Raw genomic sequence first — 26,417 nt, 5'->3', positions numbered from 1 at the left:
CCCTTTCGGGAGAGGGGGCGGTATATAAACGCTAATAATAAATAAATAATAAATAAATACATTAAGTATACAATGATCAACAGGCAGACCTTAAGACAGTGACTTGTGGTGAAGTTTATGGCTAGTGAGGCAGCAATTTTTTTAGACTTGTAGACTTCAACTCCCAGAATTCCACAGCCAGGCATGCTCAGTTCCGATTTAAAGCAACAGCTTTAAACTTATTTAAATAAGTTTTCTTCCTTCTTTTTCTTTTTCTTTTACCTTCCCCTCCTTCCTCCCTCTCTCCCCCCTCCCCCCTCTCAAACACACAAACACACACACACACACACACAAAGAGAAGTTGGATTATAGTGTTTAATTCCATGTAGCTGATTTCCAGGGCAAAGGAGGAGTTATTTTTGCCCTGTCCAATGGCATTTTCTTTGATAAAAGGGACGGAAAGATGGTCTTTGGGTTCCCTCCTTGAATGAGAGAATCCGTTTTAGTCAAAACGTTCAAATGTAATAAAATGATCTTCCTGTCTCGATCTATTTCATTGGAAAAGATGCCTGCCTGAGGAAAGAGCCTTTCATGTCTCTGAAAGCCAGCCCAGGGTGGGATCTCTCCAGGATGGGCGCAAGACCGATCCATGTTCACCAGCAAAGGGCAAAACTCTCTTCCATGGCCTCATTTCCCACCCGAAGCTTCCCCGTTTCTTCTCCATTCTTTTGCTTTCCGCAAAAACAGGGACGTGCTTTGGGAAGGCGGGAGCCCAGAGGAGCCCACCGGCGCCCGCACCGCCCGCTCTGGAAGCCAAACTGCCGATCGGGACTTCCTAGCTCAGCTGCTTCCTGGGCGGGTGGCGCCTGCCAGACGGGACGACAGGAGCTGTGAAGGAGCACGGGCTCCAGGGGCTCTGAGCGTCCACCTGCCTGAGCTGTGCCGCGGGCAAAAGAAAGCGCTTTAGTCAGTGGGGTGTCAGGGGAGAGGATAGAATCTCTCCTCCTCTCTCCCGACACCTCACTATATTTCTACATAGTAAACTACTATATTTTTATACTATTCAGTGTCTCTGTATGCTGGTTTGTGTGTGCTATTCCATATCACTCTCATTACGCTTCTCTGCATACTCGCTCTTCTAATGGGGAGCTTAATTACTCAACAGTGTCAAACACAATGTATTTATTCAGTATTTACATGCATCTGGATTGCTCTAGTAAATAAGTACCGCTGGCAATAAGGGTAGGTTAAGACACTGTGCTAAACTGTCGTTTGTTATACCAGTAGTTATTGAAAAAGAACAACTGACAAGATTCATACAAATATACCATATAATATGCCAAAATCAATTCAATCACTTTCTGGTTACTATGTTTTGTGAATCAGGGCTAAATGTAAGCTTAACTGTTACATTGCTTCTCTACCTCTCTATCTCTGCTTAACAGATTCTACTTAATCTGTTTCAAACTAGAGATTGCTAATAACTTTTAGTTCATTTATAAAATATAGAAGGCATTCAAAATAGTAGAACTTATATTGGCTGTGAGGAAAAAAATCTAAATTTAATTACCTTTATTAGACCAACTGAAATTGTAAAAATTGCTGATAAGGTTTCTGTTTCAAGATTTTTCATTAGGAAAGTTGGTTTGGGGAACAAAGGAAAGGAGCAAAAGGTTAAATTTGGAGCAATGTCTGCAACAGCTTCCTGACACACTGAAAAACCTTCAGAGATGCCAACTGCATATTGTCATATAAAGTAATGCCAGAAGGATTAAAGCAACTTGCTTTTCCCACAGCGTATATCAAGCCAGGAGTCCAATGAATCAAAATATGTCTATTCAGCAAAAGTTTTCAATTTTGTGTGGCAGTAGGCAGCTTTGTTTCCCTTTTTTAGGTTTCTGAAGTTTAGAAATTTAGCCAATCATTATCAGTGGAATGGAATTATTACAAACAACTGTTTCTTTATCTTAGAAAGCAGATGCCTCCCTATTTATTGCTAAACCAATATATCTTTAGAGCCAAAACAGCTATGTTTTTATGCATATGTTTTCTTTACATACATATGTTACCTGTACCCATTTGTTTCAAATTGCAAGAGCCAGCATTTTCTTTTTATAAAATGACTACTACCTATACTATCTTTAAACATATAAGAAAAATATTTCAACAGTTTACCACATAGTTTGCTATATTAATTGCCAGCTGAAACCATGGATTACCGTAAGACCTTCTGAAAACTGGCTGGGGAGAAAATCCTTTTGTAAATCTCTATTGTAAATATAGGGCCACATTCACTTTTGTTTGTTATATCTTAAGTTGATCTTAGTATTCATTTTAGTAATAATCTTGATACAGGTTTTTGTTATAGATTTCAATTTAGTAGGTTTTCTTGTTAAAATATATGCTAAGAATAGACAAGGTGCTCAAAGAATATTAAGTACCGGTAATTATTCTAAGTAGCCAAACTGCTTTTTAAAAAGGGTTAGCTTAGATGTCAATTAATATAAAAAGACATCAATTATATTTGACTTATTAAGAATTACATAAAATAGGAAAGCCTCAGTTATAGCTGTGCTACATCTTCAGAAGCGGGGAAACATGGGAGAACTGATTTTCCCTTTTGTCTCTTAAACTCATTTAACAAAAGCTATCCAGGTGAGAAATAGAAGCAGTTTGTGAAGACCTATGGAGTAGCTATCCTTTTGTCATTTGCCCTAACGGTCAAAACTACAGAAGTTCAAAGAAATGCTGCAATTCCCAGCAGATTTTAACCTTTTAACCTTTTATTTTGTTTTAGCTATTTATCTAGCTACCAAAAAAGGGATGATATATTTGCATAAATTAATAACTTTCTTCACACAAATTTAATTGTTAAAACTAATTTATCTCACTGCTGCTGTTTCTGCATTTTTTTGCCTACTTCACCCACCAATCTCCTCACAGCTGTACGGTAATTGAGAATGGGAGGAAATGGAGGACCTTTTAAGTTATTCTATTTGGGTTGGGCTTGGGCAGCAGCAATCCAGAGTACCACTAGATGGAAGCAAAGATTTGCCAAATATTGCTTCCATCCAGAAGTCACAGGGATTTTTTGGGAGTCCAGGTGTGATAGATCTGAGCTTGATAAAAGGCTCAGTGGTGGGATTCAAATTCTTTTTACTACAGGTTCTGTGGAGGAGGCTTGGTGGGCGTGGCAGGAGAAGGATACTCTAAAATCTCCATTCCCTCCCCCCCCCATCAACTGGGATTCGGGAGGCAGTGAATAGATGGAGGCGGGGCCAGTCAGAAGTGGTATTTACCGGTTCTCCAAAATACTCAAAATTTTCTCTACCTGTTCTCCAGAAGTGGTCAGAACCTGCTGAACACCACCTCTGAAAAGGCTCCTCTAAACTAATCTGAGGCTGTAATCCTATGCCTACTTAGGTGCAATATTGCAAGGTGGCTGGACTGTAGAGGCTTGCATTCCAGTTTTCCTCCCATTACTTAAAATATCAATCCTTATGGAAATACAAACTGATTGCACTTTAGCTGGCCTAAGGATAAAATTGAAAGACCAGTCTTTTTTTTTCTGTATTTGTCAATGAGTTTTCTTTCCAAGTCAGCTGATGTTTTTCTGCTGAAAAAGACAAAGTTCATTACAGACAAACTTTCTGCCAAGAACAAGCTCAAATGTAACTGAGGAAAGCAACTATTAAAAAATTGAAATTGAATAAAGGTCCAATACGATGGTGGTATTTCTAAAATTTACTAGAAATCTTTCCAAGAAATCCTTTAGGAATTTTCTTGATTAAAATATCAATATTTTATTTAAGAATAATTATTTTCCAAGTTGGAAAAATAAATGAACAGATATTTCTAGATGGAAAAAAATTAAATCTGTGTTGAGTAGGGAGAATCACAGCTGTCAAAATGAATATCCCACTAAGAGTACTTTGATTTTCAAATCACTTCAGTATTTACTGAGAATAAGGCATTATCTGTTTGGCACAGACAAATAATGAATTCAATATGGTTTAGCAAAAACCAAAGATTAAATTTAAACAATTGTAGGACTCAAGAGAACAAGATTGCTTCATGGTTCCAAATTTTAATTTGTTGTTTTCATGCCAGCTGTTTAATATGGATTTCAGAATGGATTATATCTCTTAATCGTTCCTTTACCTTGTGGGAGGTGCAGGTCTTCCAGAGGGGGTGCGAAGGGACTGCATCTCAATCAATACATATAAATAAGAAACAACCTACAAGAGATTTTGCAATGCTACTGAATGCCTGGGATAAAAATACAGGAAAATAATAAATGTAGGATCCTCATCCTCTCAGCTTCTTATTAAATTTGTTTAAATTACACATTTTTATTGGTAACAGGACAAATATAAAACTTCTCAAGGCTCTTACTATAGAATGGTTCTCTGTTCCAGGGCAGTGTGTGAAGACCAGTCCTGTACCTGTCCCTTTATCTGTTTCAGTACCTTCAGATAAATAATGCAGCAAATCATAGTGGCAAAGGGAGTATTTAGAAGTTTAAACAATTTGAATTTTTTAAATAACACATACCATTGACCACTTGCTTGGCATGCTTTATAAATTATGAGTGAAGTATGATTCAGAGTCCGAAGAAGTTACAGACTGTGTGATTAAAAGGATACTGAACATGAAGATAGATTTAGAGTTGTAACAATGGCCTGGCCTGAACAAAATAAAATAAATGATTGCTTTAATTGTTAATTTTAATCTAATTTTTAAAATGTTATTGTTAATATTAATTGGTTTTGGTTTTGGATACTCACTCTAATTTCCTTTTTAACTTTTGTAAGTTAACTTGTGTTTTTTTAAATGTTGTACGCCGCCCTGAGTCCTTTGGGAGAAGGGCGTCATATAAATCCAATAAACAAACAAACAAACAAGTGGGAAAATTTTATTTTGAACAATATACTCCAAAAGAATTTGTGTAAGGTACTTTTCCATTGGTATATCAGTTCATCAGTTCTTGGTTACTAAGATGAATTTTTTCCTTTAAAATGTTGAAAATGTAACAAGCGGGTTGGAATGTTTTTTCATATGAGATGTCAGTGATTTGACAATATCGAAACTAATTCCCTCTAACCCTATTTCACCCAGAGATATTTTTTACTAATTAAAAAAAAAACTATACATCCCTTGAAAATATACTGATATGGCATTGCATATATAAATGGATGAAAGGACATGCCTTTTTATCGGAAAAGACCTTTGATTTCCTCTTTGAAAGAATGGTTAACTAAACTGTCAGAAGATGCCTCTGTGTGTAAAATTATTTTGTTTCCATGTAAATCTGACACATTCCATTCAAATCCAAAACCATTCTTGGGTTATAATAAAAATGGAATTGTCCCACATTTAAATTTTGGTTTTTAGTTTGCTGCATAATTCATTGTATTAGTGGAATACGTTGTAACTTTTTCTTAACCATTTTAACACTATTACCTGTTTTTTACTTTAAAACTCAACATAGTGGACTTTTACTAGAAAATGGGTGCGGAATGTATCACATTATATGTTTCTAATGATGTGTTTGATTTTATTTTTATAACATTGTTTTTCCACCCATATATTGGTATGTTGTAAACTTTACATTTAACACTGAAAACATATAGCTGCAATTATTAGGAAAAATGAAAAATTAAGTGAAGAAAACCAGTAGGTGGTGCTCTTTGTCAGTGCCAAAGTTTGAAATCTTTGGAGACAAACATTTCTTGATTAAAGAGCCTTTCTGTCTTTGTAATATGAATACTGTAATGTTGATGTTAACTGAATCTAATAAATTGCACATATCAAAGCTGTGCATTTGAAAATGTAGGCCTGGAGCATTAAATCACTCCCTCAATTTCCAGCATTCATGTTTTAGTGTATGCGGTTGCTTCTGTGGTGAAAACAGCTGTGCCTACAAAGAGGCAGCGGAAGGATTCCAAATTTTATTGAATTCATTAAAGAAAATTAAGGATGGATGGAAACTCCAAAACAGTCCTATGGAGATTGTTCATTTTTGTGGTTATAAGGGGAGAGCAGAAATTCATGAAATAGGCAATAGAGCAGAGAAACACGTTATAGTATAACTTTTGCAGATATTGAACAATTTATTATTTATATATCCTGCCTTTCCCCCTGGAGCTCAGGACAGGGTTTCCTCTTGCATTTTTTTTCTCCACAGAACAACCCTGTGGCCATCAAACTGAAAGAGATTCAGTGGCCTGAGGTCATCCAGGTGCTCCCAGTTCTAGCCCAACACCTTAATCACAACACTATTTTGACATATTTGATTTAATGTATTTGCAATCTATATTTCAAACTTCTTCCTTCGTAAGTCTACTGAATTTACGTGGAAGAAAATGCAATTTGAAATATTATAAATAGGGACTCTTGAAAATGCATTGACTAAAACTGCTCATTTTGACAACCAAACACATACACTATATTGCCAAAAGTATTTGCTCACCTGCCTTTACTCGCATATGGAAATACATACAGTATTTAACCTGTGATTATGTCTTCCCGACTGAATTGCTGTTAGTATGTTTTTCCCCTTTGGATTCAGTGTTGAGTCACTGACACTGCATTAGTGCCCATAATGTGGCTAGATAATTCCTTAGTCTACTCCACGCTTCATTCATTTATATTATCCTACAGATGCATGTCAGTTATAACGTGACTTCTCCAAATTAATGACTTTTTTCATTATTCTTTGTGCTAATTATAGTTAGACTGGATTTTATCAGACTGATTTTCATTTATCTGTTCTGAATTAATATGAGTATTGAGTAGAGAATTTGTAACAACATCCATTAGACATCAGTCAGCAGGGATCTGGAGCATGCGGCATGTCCATAGGGGAATGCATGGGGCAGGCAGAGGTTGAGGGGAGCAGGTAGTCCTGCAAGTAGCTCAGTTCTGTGTTATCTAAAGCTTTAAAGGCAATAACCAGGAAACTTGAATTGCACCTGAACATCTATTGGGAGCCAATAAAGCAATATTACTTGCAATATTGCTAGTAAAGGCAGGTGAGCGAATACTTTTGGCAATATAGTGTAAGTGCCATGATCTCAACCTGTTGAAACATCGAGTTCTGGAAAAACGCTATATAATCCAATGGTATAGTCCAAAAAGTCAAGGTGATGGCATGATGGTGTGCTTGGAGCTCCGTGACACCCATAAAAAACAAGCAGAGCTTTGGTCACTCTTTTATGGCTGACACTTTGATTTTCTTGGCCAAATCTTTTGGACACGCCTGATACGACCTTCTACAGATAGTCCTTTATGTACAACAGTTCATTTAGTGACTGACATTACAACGGCACTGAAAAAAGTGACCTATGGCCATTTTTCACACTTGCATCTTTTGTAGCATCCCCATGGTCACGTGATCCCAATTGAGACACTCGGGAACTGACTCACATTTATGACAGTTGTAGTGCTGTGGGGTCATGTGATCCCCTTTTGCGACCTTCTGACAAGCAAAGTCAATGGGAAAAGCAGATTCACTTAACAACCCTGTTACTAATTTAACAACTGCAGCGATTCACTTAACAACTGAGGTTGTTAAATGGAGCAAAATTCACTTAACACATCTTACTTAGCAACAAAAATTTGGGGCTCAGTTGGGTTGTAAAGTCAAGTATTCTCTGCAACATAAAACATACACTGTTATGAAAAAAATATGCTAGTTTCCTTCTGTCAGCACAGTCAAAACAACTGTACTGATTCCTGCAAAATGAAAAAAAGCTTTACTGCTACTTTTCTCCATACAAATAATTCCCATGAACTACTATAAACAAATAGCACTTCCCTCCAGTCACCAGCCAGCATCCATCACAGCTATTTCTTTCCGTAGATTTGCCTGTTCCCTCAATAGTTTATTTCCTAAATTCTCTCCATCACCATTCCTTATACATTAACTTATTCCCAGGCTTCCAACAAGATAGCGAAGAGGACAGGTCTCCAGTATATCATTTGAAGAAGGCCCTAGAGACTCTCTGAAATAGTGTAAGCAGAGACCTGCTTTTCTTCCCTGTAGTGTCCTGTAAATGTTGAGGGATGTGGAATTAGGCTTTTGTTCCTTATTTGCCACTTTCAATCACTCCCCCTTTTCTTAAGCCTGGTAAATTAAAAGACTCGGTGCGTTGCCGAGCGGCTAGTCACTTTCAGTTATTTTCTCTTTACTATCTTGCTGCTCTGCTTGCACAATCATCTGGGGATCTGTCTACATCTTCCTTGGGGCTATTTCTGTCCTTTTGTATTATTTCACCTTGGAAGATGTCCAAATGGACCTTGGCACACAGCAGAAGCCCAGATAACATCTTAGTCAGGTGCACACCATTTGTGCTGAGTTGCGCCATTGGGACATGTATTCCCTCCTGGCTCTGTGACACCACTGACAGCTGTCAGAGCACAAGACCTTTCCTCTAACTGTTGGCATGCTGACTCATCAAAAGAAGGTGATACAGCAGTGATACAGAAAAGATGCAAGAGAGGCCAAATAAGGATTGGCAAAGAGGGTGGCAAATTTTGGGGCAACACAGCACTTTCATTTGACTGCTGATTTAATGCTTTGTATCTGTCATGATGATTATAAATATATTCAAAAGAAATATTTTAAAGAATACAGTTCTGTTGTGAGAAATTTGCATGTCTAAGACTAATGAAAAAGCTATTTGGATTATATGAATTATATGTTTCAATAATTAGATATTAATCTAATCCAGAGATCTTTTTTATTGTATTCATCATATGAATAAATTCAGTCTTGACTATTATAGTTACAATCCTATGCAGGATTTTCTTCTGAATAACAGAATTGAACTGCATGTTTCTTAAAACTCTAATGGACCAATAAACTTCATTGTAAAATCATTTGATGTACAGCAGTTATCTATCTACACATTTGTTAAGAAAATAGTCTCAGTAGTGATTGATATTTTAGAGATAGTAGCAGATAAATTGGATTCAGCTTTTTATTCTTGCAAAACCTGAAATGTCTTTGATTGATAGAACCAGCAAGGTGAGATATTGTTATCTAAACCTACCTCTTTTTATTTGCTTCAAGATGGCATTGATATACAGAAAAGACAGGTTTGCATCATAAAGCAATGTCAGCCATCTTGTGTTTATTGACCGATTTGTGGATGTCACTGGTGAAGTTTCTTGAATGTGTTCTTAAAAGATTTTTGTTTCCCACAACTTTTTATACATTGGATTATTATTTGGTATCTTCATCCAAAAATGTCTCTGAACCTATCAAATAATACAGCATCCCTTTACTGAGTTGCTTGCTTTAACTTAATTTTCAGTCTATCCTTGGACTTTTATCTTTTATTGGACCATTAGTTCTCAAACATTTTGATTTCAGGGTATTATTATATTCTTAAAAATGATTGCGGATCCCGAAGAGCTTTGGTTTATATGGGTTATATCTATTGATATTCATTGTGTTAGAAATTTAAATACTGAGAAGTTTAAAAATGTTTATTTATTTCATTTTGTAGACCCTTTGCAAAGGTTTGGGGTTCCAGGCCATACTTTGAGCACCACTATATTGGGACAGGCACAAGACAATGTTGTGAAGGACAGTAACTATAAGCTCTTTTATATTCTGTAATGGTAGTAGTAACAGTAGTAGTAGTGGTAGTAGCATATCTTGAAGATGTATTCTATAATACTATTACTTGTTGAAGTTGTGCAGCCATACAGTTGATATTAAGAATATGCTATTAATCTAATTTGTTTTGTTCGGGATCAAAATATGTATACATTATTCTAAAAAGTTGGATTTTATAATATTGTAGAAATATTTGGAATCATATTTCTATTAAATATATCAAAAATGATTAATTAAATATGTCTAAATGCATAGATACTGTGTACTGCATTGGATGTACAGTATATCTTTGGGCAAAATTATCTTTCTGCCTTAGGGATAAAATTTATATAATTAAAATGCATACCCTTAGAGTGATATATATCTTAAAAGGGATTCTAATGTTAATTCCTTTTAGATAGCTTATAGCTACATAACACATTGAGATTACTATTATTTTTTTGGTGGCAGGAGAAAGTTTGTCAGTTGTTTCCTATTAAACCCAAGTTTCTTATGAAGAGAGTGGTTTTCATCTATCAGATTTTGCACTTTACCATTGGACTGTTACTTCAATGTTAATATTTATTGGAAATGAAGTTGATTTAATTGTTATCCCCTCTGGGCTCATTTAACGAGCTAATGTGCAACTTCTTTGAAATCTTGGTAATTTTTGCAGTCAATTTGCAGAAGCAAAAATGGACTTTTCCAGCCTTGAAAGCTGCTGTTCAGATTTAGTCAAACAGTTAAATTTGAACCTAGATGCACATGACAAAGAAATATTTGGAGTAATCCAAAACGGAAGATCGGGAAAAACTTTTCATTAGAAATCCTGAGCTGAGCAAGAAATTAACATCTAAATCATTGGATGTTGGCAGTTAAAATCAATAGTTGTTACAAAAATACAGTCTGGATGTTTTAGTAGTTTCAGAGACAACTGCAATGCTTAAAAGTTTATTAGCTCTGTATTTGAATTAAAATCAATTCAATTTTATATGAAACTAAAAATGTGTCGAAGGCTAATACTGATTCTCTCTCTCTCTCTCTCTCTCTCTCTCTCTCTCTCTGTGTGTGTGTGTGTGTGTGTGTGTATGCACACACACACACACACACACCATCCATCCATCCATCCATCCACCTACTGACATATCTACCTACCTACCATATCTATTGAATAGGAACTGGAATATCCAATTTTGGAAAAAAATCAGTGGATTCAGGTTTTAAGAAGTGTTGTATATACTTTTTATGGCTTCCATGAAATCTCTTAAAATCTTGTTTTATGTTCATTGGACTTTTCCCAAAATGTTTTACACGGATAAATATATTTTTGTGTTGACATTGTTATACATTGGAGGGCTCTATGATTCATATGATTTGATCATGTTCCTTCTTGGTTTCATATCATTAATACAATAATACAATTTGGATTAAAATTACAGTAGTTATATACTACTATTATATTACACAATGTGTAGTTTGATATCTGATTAAGAACTCTGGCCCTATGGAGCTTAAGGCTTAATTAAGAGAATCATATTGTATTAATAAAAATAAAACAGCCCTCTAGATCTTGAAAGTACATTCAAAAGATGTGCTGTTTGTTTTTTAAATGCCTCTGTCTTTTACAAATAGAAGATGGAGCAAAATGTATATATATATATAGCCTAGATTTAATAATATATAGAGCTAGTTATATATTAATACTATATAGATCTTTTCCTTTTTCCTTAGGAAGTTTTACTTCCTCATATGTGTGTAATTATTGCTGCTGTATCATTTTTATTAAATTTTACCAATAAAACAAACCACAAACTAAAAACAAAACCACAAAACATCTTCTGAATTCCTGGGTGTAATGAAAAATAATTAATCACTGATGCTTGAATAACTCTGTATTCATCACAGGAGGGTTTGCCTTTCCCAGATTGATAAATTCTGGTTCCATTTTGTGAATGGAAGTTGCTATAGAATTCTAATCCTACCGTCTTTCTGTGTATGTTTTTTTTACTGTAAGAGAAGGATTCTCCTATGGATTCAATACAATTTTTTTCGTATTAAAGAAATGATGTCACCAACAAATAGCAAGCCATGACCTGGAAAGCAGAATCTCCTCAGGAAACCATAGTATCTGGGAGCTGATATGTTTTATATCACTCTGTATGGCATTTGCAATTACCAGCCAATTTTATTTATTTTTTTCTTGATTTTCATCAAAAAAAGTAAACTTTTAAAATTGCAAATGGAGCAGATCCTTGCAATGTTAATTTGAAAGATGATATTCATAGTAAGCAGGAATAAAAAATCATAAAGATAGTTTGGAATGCAACCTCTGAAATATTGCCAGTTCCAATGACTTTGGCTTGTCCCTAGAGCTACGTAATTTCAGATTTTTCAAGTTGTTGTCAACAATGATCATAACTTTTGAAATAAGCAATTAGTTGTTTTCATTAAATCCTCTCCCTAACATACAATTTCGCTCAAACACTTAGTGTCATCTCTATGCTACCATTTCAGCATACCAAAAGTGCTACAGCAACAAGCCTAAACAAGGAAAATGTTGGTGCTCTTTCATGCTACACTTTTCTCTGAATGGAACGGTTGTTTTTCCATTTCCCTGTCATTTATTCTCTGAGGTAAGGCTGTCCTGGGCATGTCTAAGCTTGAAATGGCGGCTCCCTTGGTTCACAGCCACGCACCAGAAGAACAAATGATAGACCAGTGCTGATGATTCACAATTAACGCAGTCAGGATTCCTGAACTGATGTACACAGTAGCAAGTCAGATCTCTAAGCCTTTCTCTGCAAATAGCTCAAAATAAGTTCATTTGGGTTGCTGCTGTTCAACAGACCTCAGATCAACCCTAGAGCTGCCCATAGCTCTCAGATGAACTCTGACAGTTACATCCAGTCAAGGTTCTCCTGAAATTTGGCATTCCCAGTCGAATCCTTTCTCTGCATGTATAAATGAAAAACAGGCTTGTTCGTGCAGCTGTCTTCCAATAGCGATAGAGGTAGAAATATTTTTCTGTTACTGCAGTTCAAAAAAGCTTTTTTTCCCAAATGCTTTTACATTTCTCCATCTGTGTCTTCTTCGTATGTGTGTGTGGATGTATAGACTTTAAACAGGCACACTTGGTTCAAAGAATCTTCCCATAATCTGATTCCCATAATCAATTTTTCAGAAGAATGGCTATCAAAAGGGGGAAAAAACACTTCTAGAGAAAATGAGAGACACACATTAAAAACAGCCACACCGCCCACCTACAAAACCAGCAGAACTTGCCTAACTTGGCTTGAATGCTTGGAGGGACAGTTAGGTCTTCTATGTCTTACAGAAGATCGTGGCCATTTGATTTCTGGAAGGATGTGTTCCATAGGACAGGCACTGCCACAGAAGAGACATGATCTCTGACTCCAACAACATCACATTGGCCGATGGAAGTGACCTAAAGCATTCCCTCCCTGTTAGATCTAATAGACCAAGCAGAAACATCGACAGAGAGGTGGCCCTAAGCCATGTATGACTTTATGGGTTGATAAGCATCTTTGAGTTATATTCAAATGCCCACCAGAAGCGGATGAATGATTATGTTTCTATAGCTTATCTCAATAAAATACAGGTAGTCCTCATATAGTGACCACAATTGGAACTGGCAGCTCCCAGCCCTGAGCACATTAGGCAAACAGCTGGTCCTAGTGCATTCTTTTTGATGTGTATTCCCCCTTGTGGGCCTGCTTACTCTCTTATGATCTCTTCACCTCCAATTTCTTGGCTGTGCAAGGGTGAGGGGAACAAAAAGAAAAGTCTATGTATACTAACTGACTGCAATGGCAAACACATGACAGTGAGAGAGAGAGAGAGAGAGAGAGAGAGAGAAAGAGAGAGAGAGAGAGAGAGAGAGAGAGAGAGAGGAGAGATGTTGTGAAGGTCATAAATGTACATCTTGATTGCAAAGTTATTTTTTCAGTAATGATGTAACTTTGACAATCACTGAGGAAAGCAAATTCTGTCTGCAGTCTTTAGCCTTACAATGAGCTTATTTTGTAGTCTAGACAGCCTTCTAAGGTTGTGATATCAATGTAATGAGAAATTATTATAATTATTATTTATTAAATGCCCCAAATGGTCTGCATTTCTGTATTTTGGACCAGCTGCAGCTTCCTAATGCTCTTTAAAGACAGCCCCATATAGAGCATGTTAGAAAAATCCAAACAGAAAGCAACAATGGCATAAGCCACCACAAGCAGAGCAATAGGCACGGTTGGTGTGTGACAAAACTTTGGAAAGACATCCCTGCCCTCTAGCCATGGCTACCACCTGCTTTTTGAGCAAGAGCCAGACATCCAGGAGGACCTCAAATTGTAGACCAACTCAAACTAAGTAACTCTGGCTCCAGGCAAAGTGAAATGGGAAAATCTCCAGATGTGTGGGCTTTAAAACCAACAGGTCTAGTGTCAGTGCATAAACCAGGGTGACAGATGAAGGGTTCAATTTACTGTTTTATTGCTCAACCTTATACATAGGAATCTTCTCAGACTAATGATTTACACCTGGGTAAAACATAAGATTCAATGGCATTCAAGGGGGCGTTGGACTTTTCCCTCTTGTAACTATGTAGATTCTAAACTAATTCCCCGCTTGACATCTCCTTGTGGTTCTGCCAGTCTCTCTCCAGCATCTTGCTAGGATTGAGCCAAAGCTTTCCATCCAAGCTCCCACAAGTTGCAGGCACTGGAAAAAACCCTTGGCAGTATCATATGGTTGGCCCAAGGCAGAGATATACAACTGGGTATCATTAGTGTATCAGTGATCACTGTTCACAGTGATACTCAAGACATCCTGTCTTGAGGAATGATCTTACCTAGTAGATATAGATATTAAACAGGAGCAGGGAGAGTAGAGACCTGAAATACTCCACAAAGCAGGGGCTTGATGATCAATCTTCCCACTCTCCCCCCCAACACCGACTGGAGATGCCCTAGAGAAAGAAGAACTATTTCAATACCAGAACTATCTCATACTTTCAATCTCCTGATACCATGACTGATGGCACTGAAAGTTGCTGAAACATCAAGAAGGGCCAGGATAGATGTACTATCCCCATTTCAAGTCAACTATAAGTGATCAATGCCATCTTAGTGCTATGACCAGCCACTGATGGCATCAAATTAAGCAAAGTACTAATGAATGTAATCTTACTGCTGCTAGAGGAATGAGAGTTGTAATTAAAATATGATCCATTGTAGATAAACAATTGAATAATATACATTAAGGCAAAACATGCTAATTTCATATGTGCCCTATGCAATGCGATCTAAGATATAACGGACTAGAAAGGGATTTTGGGATTATGATTAGTTGTGACTCATATTGGCTGTAAATCTTTATTCACTAAGCTATCATCAATACACAAATCAGAATTAGCATTCCTGGAACATTGTTTCTCCGTTATAATGGACCAACATACACTTCCAAGGGGGTCTTTATTTGTTTAGGGAAATGAATTATCCAGATGTGGAACACTATAAAGTATTTATTGTTCTCGATAATTAACTTCTAGAAATATACTGTTCGTGGAGTACTTGAAATTGCAGTTCCAGAGGAAAAGTTCAAAAACAGACCACACTGTTTTGCACATCTATAGGAGAAATAGTTTGAAGAAAAAAAGCAAATTCCCTATTGGAGGGTTTCAGGAAATGAATCACTTAGTAGTACTCATTCTAACTGCAACCTCACTTTGAATACCATGGAGTACTGATTACTGCACATCAAAAAGGAAGATAAATTATCAAAGGTGTGAAAGAGAGATATTCAAATGTCTCTAATCAACCTCAAGAGAGAGGTCTTAGTGAAAACATATTAGTTAGTAAATTTGTTGTATTATGACATCTAGCATTTGGGGATGAAAATCTTGTTATCCCCAGGTTTGAAAAACCAAAGACCACTAGTTACTAATGTGCTTCCTGCCACAGATAAACTACAGCAGTTCCAGTCTGGCAGAAATAAACACTGCTGTTTTTCTGTTGGTGAAGCCAGAGTTTAACTGTAGGTGGTGTCCTTGATAAAAAAAATGTGTTTGAGACAAATTGCCGGCAAAGAATTCTGGAGAACTCAAAAGCTTTTTTTGGGGTGGGGGTAGGAGGTGGGGAGGAAATTATTTTGGGCCTGAACAAAAATATCACTCTACAAAGGTTTTGGGATTACTATAGTGCCCGTGTTATATCTCACTTTATCAATTGCTTCTGATTAAATTGTCAGAAAGTTAGCTGTGTTAGTATTTTGCAGCATAAACAAGGGAAAAAGACAGTACTAGACAAACTAGGCTATTGCATACATGTTTCAGAACATATTCATTTTATCAGTTGCGCTTGCAGGACCATCTTCTATGTATCTCATTAGGTGACTTCGAACTACACAAGCTTAGGCAACCATACTTTTTTTGGCTCAAGGTGTTTTAAGTTTCTTGCTTTTGCTTCATAAATTAGCTTCAAACTTCTGCTATAACATGTGAGACATTGAGCTTAGCCTTCTGTAAAGATGGCCACATTTTGATATCATCAAACAAAAAGAGGACATCTAGATGGTTAGTAAAGTTACATGGTGTTTGCAGAATTTCTTAGTTTAGAGAAAGGTTGGTTGCAATTCCATGTCGGTTGTGTTAACAAGTAAGGTGCCATCTCTTGAATTAATAGCATCCATCCATCCAACACTTCCAGCAATCAGTCAGTCAATCAATCAATCAATCAATCAGAATAGAGCTAGAAGGGACCTTGAAGGGCTTGTAGTCCAATTATTTGCTCAAGTAGGAGATCTTATACCATTTCACACAAATCTCTTCTAGTCTCTTCTTTAAAAACCTCCAGTGATGAAGCAGGGACAACTTCTGAAGGGAAGCTGTTCCACTGGTTAATTGTCCTCACTGTTAGGAAGTTTCTCCTTAGTTTCAGGTTGCTTCTCCCCCTGATTAGCTTCCATCTTTTGTTTCTTGTCCTGCTCTCTGGTGCTTTGGAAAATAAGTTGTCCCACTCCTCTTTGTGACAACCTCCCAAAGAGGAAGGGATACCCCCAATACCAATACCCACGAGTAAGAGTTTGCGCTCCAGCGACGCTTTCGTCTATTCCAGTATTTCTCAACCTTGGCAACTTGAAGTCCTGTGGACCTCAACTCCCGGGGATTCTGGGACTTGAAGTCCAGGACTTGAAGTCGCCAAGGGTGAGAAACACTGGCCTATTCGAAAGAAATGGGATAAAACCCTATCCCTCTTGTCTTCGTAATAAATAGCCAATCGCTAAAAATCCACTTCGGGGCGCGCGTAATTTAATCCTAAACCTTTCTTCTGATTGGCCCTTTCGCTACTGGATTGAAAAGCACTGGAGGGAAAAGCACTACTTTTGTTTCAGGTAGGTTCTTTCCCCGCTTTCGGACCGCCTCCCTCGGCTCGGCAAAAGGCAGGAAGGCTGCCTTAAACAAAACCCTTTCCCTCCTCCCGGACTGGCTTTCCGCGTGCGGCTCCTATTGTCACGCCGCATTCTAACTCCAAAGGCCCCGCTGTTCATCGCCGGCTTGGCTCATTGGGCGGCGTCGGTTTGATTGGCCGGCCGCGCGACCAATAGCCGTCGGTTTCCAAGGAGTCCTCTCGCCCCGCCCTTCGCAGCGCTTGCCGTAACAATATGGCAGCAGTTGCTATTGGCAGAATGGCATCGTGAGAACCGCGGCGGCGGCGGGCGGCTGCTCTGCAGTTGGAGAAAAGCCATCGTGTGCCTGCCCTTCTCGAAGATCTCTGGTTGCTGCGGCACTCCTGTAGGCTGCAGCGCCCGATCGGTGTCTCTTTGACGGGCAAGAAAGCAATGCTTGGTAGGTACATCGCTATGTAGTTGACTGACTTGACTGGCCGAATGAATGAATGAATGAATGGATGGATGAATGAATGGATGGATGGATGGGTGGATGGATGGATGGAAGCTCCAGGAAGAAGAGAGAGAGAGAGGGGAGGACGCAGAGAGAGCACCCCCCCCCCCTTGTCCTTCTCCATCAGATTCCCCGTCTCTCCTTTCCCCACTTCCCTAGCGCAGATGCGAGTGAGGCTGGCCTGCGCCGTGCATTGTACGCATTTCTCAACCGAGCACGCTGAATGGGTGTCCGTCGGAAAGGAAAAGGCTCCTGAGGAGTGCGTGGGCAAAGAAAGGCGCTGGATGGTCCGGAAAAAAGAGAGAGAGAGGATCGTGTGCGAGTTTATCTGGCGAGCGGGAGGTCTGCCTACCACAGAAACCCGTTTTATCCTATCGGTGCAATCTGAGCCTCGGGGGTTCATGCCAGTTTTGCGAGAGCGATGTCCTCCGTGCTTCAATGGAAGCCTTCCACGCTCTCAGAGCTGAGCCTATGTACAGCCTTGCCGGCCAGAGGGGTTGAAGAAAGCGGGATAAAGCTGCCGGGCTGAAGCGCGATGTGGCCGCTCGGCACAACTGCGAGGGAAAAAAAAAACATTCGCATAATAGTGGCACTGTGGGGGTTGGGGATCGGAGCCCGAGAGGAAGAAAATCGTTCTTTCGGAAGGGCACAATTGCACAGATAGATCCGACGGAACCTTAGTTGTAAGCACCTTCCCCGCCGTCTTATTTGCATTTCAAATGCTCGGAGATCAAAGCCAAGAAACTACTCGGTGGAGATAGCCGATGCTGTATTACCTGGGACATTCCAGTGAATAAATCCCATTAAAGTCGGTGGGTTTATTTCTTAGTAGATGGGTAAGACCACAGCGTTTAGGATTGAGTCATTGCTTTGCTTGTATGTGGGTTTCTGGGTTTGGGGGTAGGAGGCTCTTGAAGAATTTTACTATTGAACGGGACAGCACACTGGGATATCTGTATTACCTGTACTAGGGGTTGGACTAGAAGACCTCCAAGGTCCCTTCCAGCTCTATTCTGATTCATTGATTGCTGTTGAAGTCTTCTGTCTGCTTTGAAAAGAAGGGAATGCGTTGGTTTGGGTCAGAGACCTCTTTGGGCATATATTAGTGGATGGATTGTGGATCTTGTTGCTCTCCTCAAAGAAATGTGGATGTCAAATTGCTGAGCATTTCTGTTTATGTTGGCAAATTCCAGAGGTTTCTTTCAGTGTCCTAATAAATTATTTCGCCGTGCATGTGATCATCTTTGATTGTCAGTTTAGACAACAGTAGGGTTCCCTGGGATGCTCTGTGTAAATTCAGCTTACTACACAAATGAGTTGCATCTCATTTTTGGAGCCATAAATATTACCGACCTACCTCACAACTCATGTTTCTTTCTTTTACAAAACCTATAGCTATGGTTGTTTCTTTACTTCAGTTCTATAACACTGTATCAATGAATCCCTTCTATAACTAGCTCTAGTCTAGATGAATGTCATGGGCAGTAATAAGATTTAAAAATTAGCATAAACTGGCCTCTATCTCACTTGAAAAATACTTTAAAACACAAAAGCATAGAGCTAATACTACATGCTTCTGGCCTAGCCATTTTATATGTTCTTTATATATTGATTAAAAAGCAGTTGTACAATCGGCAGAAGTATATTTTAACTTCTGCTTGGTATAGTGTGTGTTGTCCAGCCTATTTTCAGATGAAGTTTTCAGTGTTTAAGGAACATATTAGTTGCAGATGGTCTAATGCCTAGTGTGTTTAGCTATGGATTGGGGGGGGGGGGGAGAGGAAAGGGTAGGGGAACAAAGAGCAGGAAATATATCCATTGCCACTTTACCCCTTTCCCTGTTGCACGTCATGCTAACCTTTTAATCATAATTTGTTGAAAAAGCCATTGTTTGGGTTCATAAAGTAACAAGATTTAAAGACAATAGTAGCTAAGTTAATATGACAACCCAAGATTGTGAACATCATATTATAGTTTACAGGAGTGTCTGAAATGAATAATCAAATATTGTCTAGTGTTGCAAATTCTCACAATGTATAATCAGACCATTTTAATATTTATGTTCTATAAATCTCTGTTTGCAGAATAATACAAAAGGCTAATCTTTCAGACTTAGTTGAGAGGCAGAAATGGCATTGCAATCTATACACTACTAAAATTCTAGTGTTTGTAACCTTTAATTGGGGAAAATTGTGCAAAACTATGGCAACAATTTTTGAAGCAAATGGACTAACTTATAGAATGTGTCCCAAATTTGGAACGCATGACTCCTATGGAATTGACATGCTGCAAATTTTGTAAAACATTTTATGACAAAACCAGATATTATTTAAATGTTATGACATAACACAAAATGTCATAAAACATTTCCTGTGGTCAGCTCCTGATGTTTGACTGTGCTATTTTCAAGGCAGATACATCTCTGAATATCTCCCTAAATTTTTAAGAACTTTTCCATCATATTGGAAGCTCTACCATTGTTGAAAGCCATTGAGGAATCTGGTAAGGAAATATCTCGGAAACAATGATCCAATGGGTCAAGAGTTATCTAATCTTTTTTAAAGTCTAATTGCCTTAGTTGCCATATACAAATTACTGTGTTTGATATTTTCACTGCATGACTTTGTTACCCCCATGTCTACTATAAAAAGTCTCTAGATAAAGTTTACTTGCTTCACTTGGCAAATAATATTCAAATTACTATTTTTGGTATTTCTATTGCATGACTGTGCTACCTATTTCCCTATGCTACCTATGAGTGAGTTTCGGGTTATTGTTATACCGGGGCATGGTTATACAGTATTCAAAAAAGAGAAACTCTCTTGGCAGAGTATCAGATTAGAAGTTCACTGCTTCTTGTGTTCCACTTTATCTAAGTCCCAAAGCTGACTGACGGTCTGTTATCAGTATAACAATATGGGGGAAGAGATAGCCTACAGTACAGGGAACAAGTATTGTTCATCAACATTAGTGTAAAACAGCCAATGTGGGCTCTCTTTCCAGAATATTTTAGATAAACAAGACAGCTTTCCCCTTATGTAACCTAAGACTGAATTGTCAGATGGTATTTATGTATCAGACATTGTAAGATCTAGTGAGAGCCTATTTGTGGAAGTAGAGCTTTAGTGTGTCTCTGATTTTGGCTGGATACAGAGACATCTGCAGGATAGAAAAGCGGGGGAAATATGAGACATGGGTCAGATATCATGATGCAAGTGCTTGGTTGGGTCCTTTATACAATGATATTATGATGTATGTTTCATCATTTTGACATCAGTGGTTGGCTATAGACATTGCTGGCTTGGCTCAAACTGGGCTAAATGGTAAAAGGTTTCAGTTTGGCTTATCTTGGTATGTAAACTCAGGCATGCCTGTTTGTAATCAATGTTTTATGACTTTTCTTAAAATGTATGAACCATTATATTTTTCAATGTCAAGAACTTCCACACCCTTTTGTAAAGTTTAGATATCAGAAACTGTTTTTATGATGACCTGAAGTACAAAAATTGGTGAATGGTACCATTTTACATTCCTGTCACAGCTGAACCAACTTTTGTAGTTTGTCGAGCCTGAGCTCAAAATTTTCAATGTATCATATGGAGATTTTTATCCAGGGTTTGCTCTTTTTTTCATAGCTCCAAAAATCACAACTATTTTGGATTCAGTCAACATAAAATGTTACATGCTTAATTAAAGCTCTGTGCAAAACAGGGCTTAAGAGTAAAATGATAGCACCCACTCATTAACCAATTTTTTTAGTGTTGTGCAAAACATATCACAATTAATAACATGACAAGTAAGTTTGTGTCTCTGCACAAACCATTAATGAAAGTTTCTGTTGTTATTTTAAGCATAGAGAACTCAAAATTTCTGCTTTCTCCCCTTACCGAAAGTAAGATACATAAGAATGAAAACCTGACAACTATCTCACAGAAGGGTTCTTTGCATTAGCACTTTGAGAAGGGACTTCTTTTGTGCTAACTGGGGAAAATGTGTTTAAGAGCAAAAGAGAATACAGACCTTTGAATCATTTTATTTAATGTATTAACAAAAATCACATACTGTGCTAAACCATAGTTGCTTAATCATTATTTGTTTAATAAAACACAATTAGTTGTGTCTGCACAACACACTTAGCTATACACCACTGATGGACAATGTGGAGCTCCAGGCTTTATATGGTGATCAAGCTTCCTCAGCACATAGTTGTGGAGATTAGTTCAAAGAAATTTAGCATATTCAAGATAGGGAACTTGTCACCTTTCATTCATTGCTTAGCTTCAATTCACAGCAAGTGAATGCAACTCAACAACATCTGGAGGCCACATTCCCAACCTTCCTTCAGCAGCATCCCAAAAGTTCAGCCCTAAAAGGTAAAAGCAAGGGCAGCTAATTCTTACACAAAAATCAAGAATGGAAATGTTAACATTCTCTGGAATTAAAAAAAAAACCCTTGCTTTTGAGATGTATTTGTGGAGTACTTGCAACTCACCAGAGATTGCATGGTCCTTGTTACAAACTTTTGTGTTAGACATGCACACGCAAAGGTTACTGTTTTTCTTCTTCCATAACCTGTTTAAGAATCTGATTATCCCCCCCCCCTTGCTCTCCCCTTCTGTAATTTGCAATTGTTACCTACAACTCTAAGCAGTTTGAGCCAAAGATGCTTTTTAAAACTACAGTGTGTGTGTCTGTGCCCACACTACTGCAGGTATAGGTGATTTTGAAGATATGCCTAAATTACTGTAAGTTACATGATAATGAAGAATATAATGTTTTGAATTTTAGTTAAGAATTACTGCCACTGTGCAACATTTCTTAATTTGCTTTAAAGCTGCATCAATGGAAGTGATACTGATGAGTGTAGCTACCTCGGCAGAATGACTAAAGTTTAGTAACAGAAGTCAAAGTTCTTGTCTCCATAGCAACTGTTGCTAGAGCCTCTTTAGATGCGGATAACATTTTGCTTTTTAAAAAGGCTGAGCCTTTTCATGCTTTATCACGTCAACTCCTCCTCCCTGACCAAATCTTGCTGTCATACCTCCTACTCTTCTCTCCTTTCTTCTCTCTTCTTCATCCTTGAGAACCCCCTGCTGCTTTTTGTGCTGCCTCCTACTTCCAACAGCTCAGTGATGTATCACTACTTACATAATAATTGTCTGTTGTCTTCTGTGGGCTTTATTTTGCAACTGTTGTATGATTCCAGCAGGGTCTACAAATAACGTCCCATGATACTTTATAGATAGGATCTTAGCTACAGATGAACTAAAATATTTTTCTTCTTGACTGAATAGATTCGCATTTATGCTGTTGAGAATGTACCCTTTTCTCTTATGGAGGGCGTTATTTGCTTTTTTAAATGATTATACCCTATATTCAAACTTAATTTGACAAGCATAAATTCTAGAATAGATATTTTTGCCTTAAGAGCAAACTTGAAATTCTAGCAAAATTGCTCTCTCAAAATGAGCCTCAAGGGATCTCATATATGAATAACTAGGCCATCATATCTACTGATGTATAGATTTATTCCTAGGTAAATAATTCCATTGAACTATCTGCGGTTACTTAAGAATATAGTCATGTAAAACGGTACTGCAAAATATATTTTCTCACTGTCAGTTCTCAAATTCAACAGCAAATTAATTCTAGTTTGAATGTTTGGAATGGCATGATAGAATTTCCTCAGTGCAGTCTGAAGAGGTAAAATCCCACAAGAAGATGTCACCATGTGGCTTCTTGAATTGACTTTTGTAGGTCAGTTAAAGATGTGATAACTTTGAAAAAGCCCTAATATGTTTCAGAGGAAAGATTTCCTAATCTGTATGTAGCACGTAGGTCTTTGATAATAGTGCCCTACAGACCCCCTACTTAGTGTAGTGAGACTAAGTAGGTAAGGTAAGTGAGGTAAATGTATAAGATTGTGGTTAGTCTTGAAATATTTTTTGTGAGTTTTTCAGCTTCAGCTATCTCCCTTAGTTGAATCATTTCCATATTTTTGATAAATTCAAAATGGGGATGTGTTATTGTTAGTAGGGAACTTTACTCTGTGAAATTCTGAAAGTGCTCGATTAGAGATGCTGCTGTACATATTTTCCTGAGCGTAAGTTACATTTAATTCTGAGGATTTAGTTCTGAAATTTGTATTTTTAAACATTTCTGTTATTAATGTGTTCACAATGATGTTTTGAAATTAGTTATTAAAATAAAAGAACGCACTTAGACTGCAATAGATAATTGCAGTGTAATTTTTTTAGACAAACTAAATTTATTATCATAATAGTTCACAATGTTATCGTTATTCCCTCCTCTTTTAAAATTAAATATTTTTTTCTCAATTTGGTATTTTCCAAATACTGTATTTTTCAGAGTATAAGACACACCGGAGTATAAGATGCACCAAGGTTTTGAAGAGGCAAATTTTAAAAAAAGTTTTTGCACTCTGCAGACCTCCCAAAAACGCCCCATTTTTCACGAAAATGGGCCCGTTTTTTTTAAAAAAAGGGCATGAATAGCCTTTAGGAGGTTTATAAGTGCTCCTGGGGGGATGTGGGGGCAAAATTGAGCAAAAAACGGGCCGTTTTTTGCTCATTTCTGCCCTCCCCAGCCCCAAGAAGCACTCTGCAACACTCCAAAATACACGGCCATTTGGGTGAAGGGGGTGGGGTTTGGGGAGGAAAAATTGCTGTATTCAGTGTATAAGACACACCCAGATTTCAGCCTCTTTTTTGAGGGAAAAAGGTGCGTCTTATACTCCGAAAAATAAGTATCTTGCACTGCAACTGCCATAATTACCCAGCCACAAACCTGATGGATATGTATGTGGACTGGTCCATCACAGCTGGTAATATCACATTGATATTAACAATTCAGCAGCACATACCTATGTAATTATGTCTCCCAAATATTGAGAAATTACAATACCACAATCATTAAAATAAATTCCAAGTATAGCTTTAAATGTAATATTCTTAAGTGGTCGTTCTACTTGGTTTTTTTTTCTTTCCTTATCAATATCTCAATTTTTTTTTCTTGTGGTAATTAGGTATAGAAATAGGCTATTTGTGTGAATCTATTCTTCTGGCTCTGGATTTTAACCCCAATGGATATATTATGGGTAGCATCTTTAATGTCATTGCTTAAAACTGTATGAGATTCCTAAATGTTTCTTATAATCACTACAGTTGCTTAGAACTACTACTAGAACTGGGTATAGGCTAAATAACTTTGATTTCCGTAGGGACATGTAATGTGATACATTTTCAATCATTTCTTTTTAAAAAAAACATTACTCACAAGAAAGAATCTTTCTTACTTCATTAGCTATGTATGCCTTTGCTGGATATTCAAGATTAGTGCAGTTATCAGCAATTCTGTAAAGCCTGAAGGCTGCTTAAGATCATAGACAGAATTCCTTAAAAGTGTAAGCTTTGACTAGTATTACTGGACATTATCATTCAGGGGATCTGAATATATGTTTTTCTTTTCCTGTTTGTAGGTTTCAACTCAACCTGTCCTTCATTTGTATGCCCTGTCCACAAATCCTTAACATAACTAGTTAAAGAATTGTCAAGCAGAGGGGGGAAAAATCCTTCAGAAAAAATATTTCTTTCCCTCTCCCCCAGAAATGGGTTAGTGTGTATCCAGCAAAAACATTAATAGAGGTGCACATAGATGATATACTTCAGTGTCTCCAGTGGGTACCTTAATGGTAAATGAAACCTTAGCAACGTGATGCCTCAAAGGCTATTTTTAATGCAAGTATGACCTCATGATACTTTGGAGAAAATGCCATCAAGAAAATGTATTACCTGAAAAAAAAAAATCACTAAAATCTATGGAGTAGAACTTGGCAAATGAATGAACTTTAATTGCCAGGAAGTATTTCCCATGTATTATCCAGGATTTTAAATGCTACTCTTATGTCATTCAGCAGGCACTTTGCCACACATTTTGCGATACGTAACTATGAGGGGATATTGGAAACCTTGTAAGCCAGTTAGAGTTGTGGAACAGAATGTTTGCATTTCAATATTAATATGTTGAAAGCTCATTTAATGTATTAAATATCAGTCAAATAATCCTTTTTGTAATATCCAAAAGTTATTGCCTCAATGCTCTGGGAGAATCTAGAACCGTCATATATATAGATTCAAGAAATGTCAAAAAACATAACAGACAAGAGAAGGCGGTAATAACATTCTTGTTTCCTTTTATAGTAGAGAGGTAGCTTCTCTCAATCAGGCACTTCTAGATGCTTTGAGACTTCATTTCCCAGAATTCTTAGTGATCTCAAGCATATTTTTCACTACAAATCATATGAAACAATAATATATTTTGGTGCTGCTAGCAAATAACCTTGATTTTTGTACCGTGTATGCCTCAAAATGAGCCACAAGAGACTGCAGGAAAACACGAAGGGCAAGTTACTCGCAGAAAGCACAACTCTGAAAGAGCAACACTCTCAGCCAGCAAGCAAGCAATACACTGGCCCTCTGTGGAGGTTGCTGTACAATCCTGCCAGGGAGAATGATATCGTTCTTTTTTTTGGGGGGGGGGGGAGATATATGATTCGGAAGTGTTGGAATAGTGTGTGTGTGTTTTTCCCCCCCTATCTATATCATATCATTATCTATCTATCTATCTATCTATCTATCTATCTATCTATCTATCTATCTATCTATCTATCTATCTATCTATCTATCTATCTATCACCTACCTACCTACCTACCTACCTACCTACCTACCTACCTACCTACCTACCTACCTACCTATCTATCTATCTATCTATCTATCTATCTATCTATCTATCTATCTAAAACAAATAATCTCTACAAGAGTTTTTGTTAGGCTGATTAATAGAGACAGGCTTTCTTTTTATGAAACCCTCTCTCTTTTTACTAGGGCTATAAAATCTATCAA

At 37.5% G+C, this 26,417-nt stretch overlaps 1 protein-coding gene across 6 annotated transcripts in view; it reads left to right on the top strand.

The window, feature by feature from the left end:
• The first annotated feature begins 17,295 nt into the window (after positions 1–17,295).
• Positions 17,296–26,417, top strand: part of TIAM1 (TIAM Rac1 associated GEF 1) — a 216,056-nt gene continuing 206,934 nt past the window's right edge. For 4 of the 6 annotated variants that reach the window (XM_081953352.1, XM_081953357.1, XM_081953353.1 and 1 more), the window contains exon 1: positions 17,296–17,441. The gene's annotated coding sequence lies outside the window, so the exon portion shown is untranslated. Of the gene's footprint in view, positions 17,442–18,232; positions 18,308–26,417 lie in introns of those variants that run through there. The other 2 variants (XM_081953355.1, XM_081953354.1) reach the window with 2 other exon arrangements.

This window comes from Natrix helvetica (genome assembly GCF_964273705.1).
Source record: "Natrix helvetica genome assembly, chromosome: 4".
Lineage (NCBI taxonomy): Eukaryota > Metazoa > Chordata > Lepidosauria > Squamata > Natricidae > Natrix > Natrix helvetica.
The sequence above is the reverse complement of the archived record's forward strand: the minus strand, read 5'-3'. Positions and strand labels throughout refer to the sequence as shown.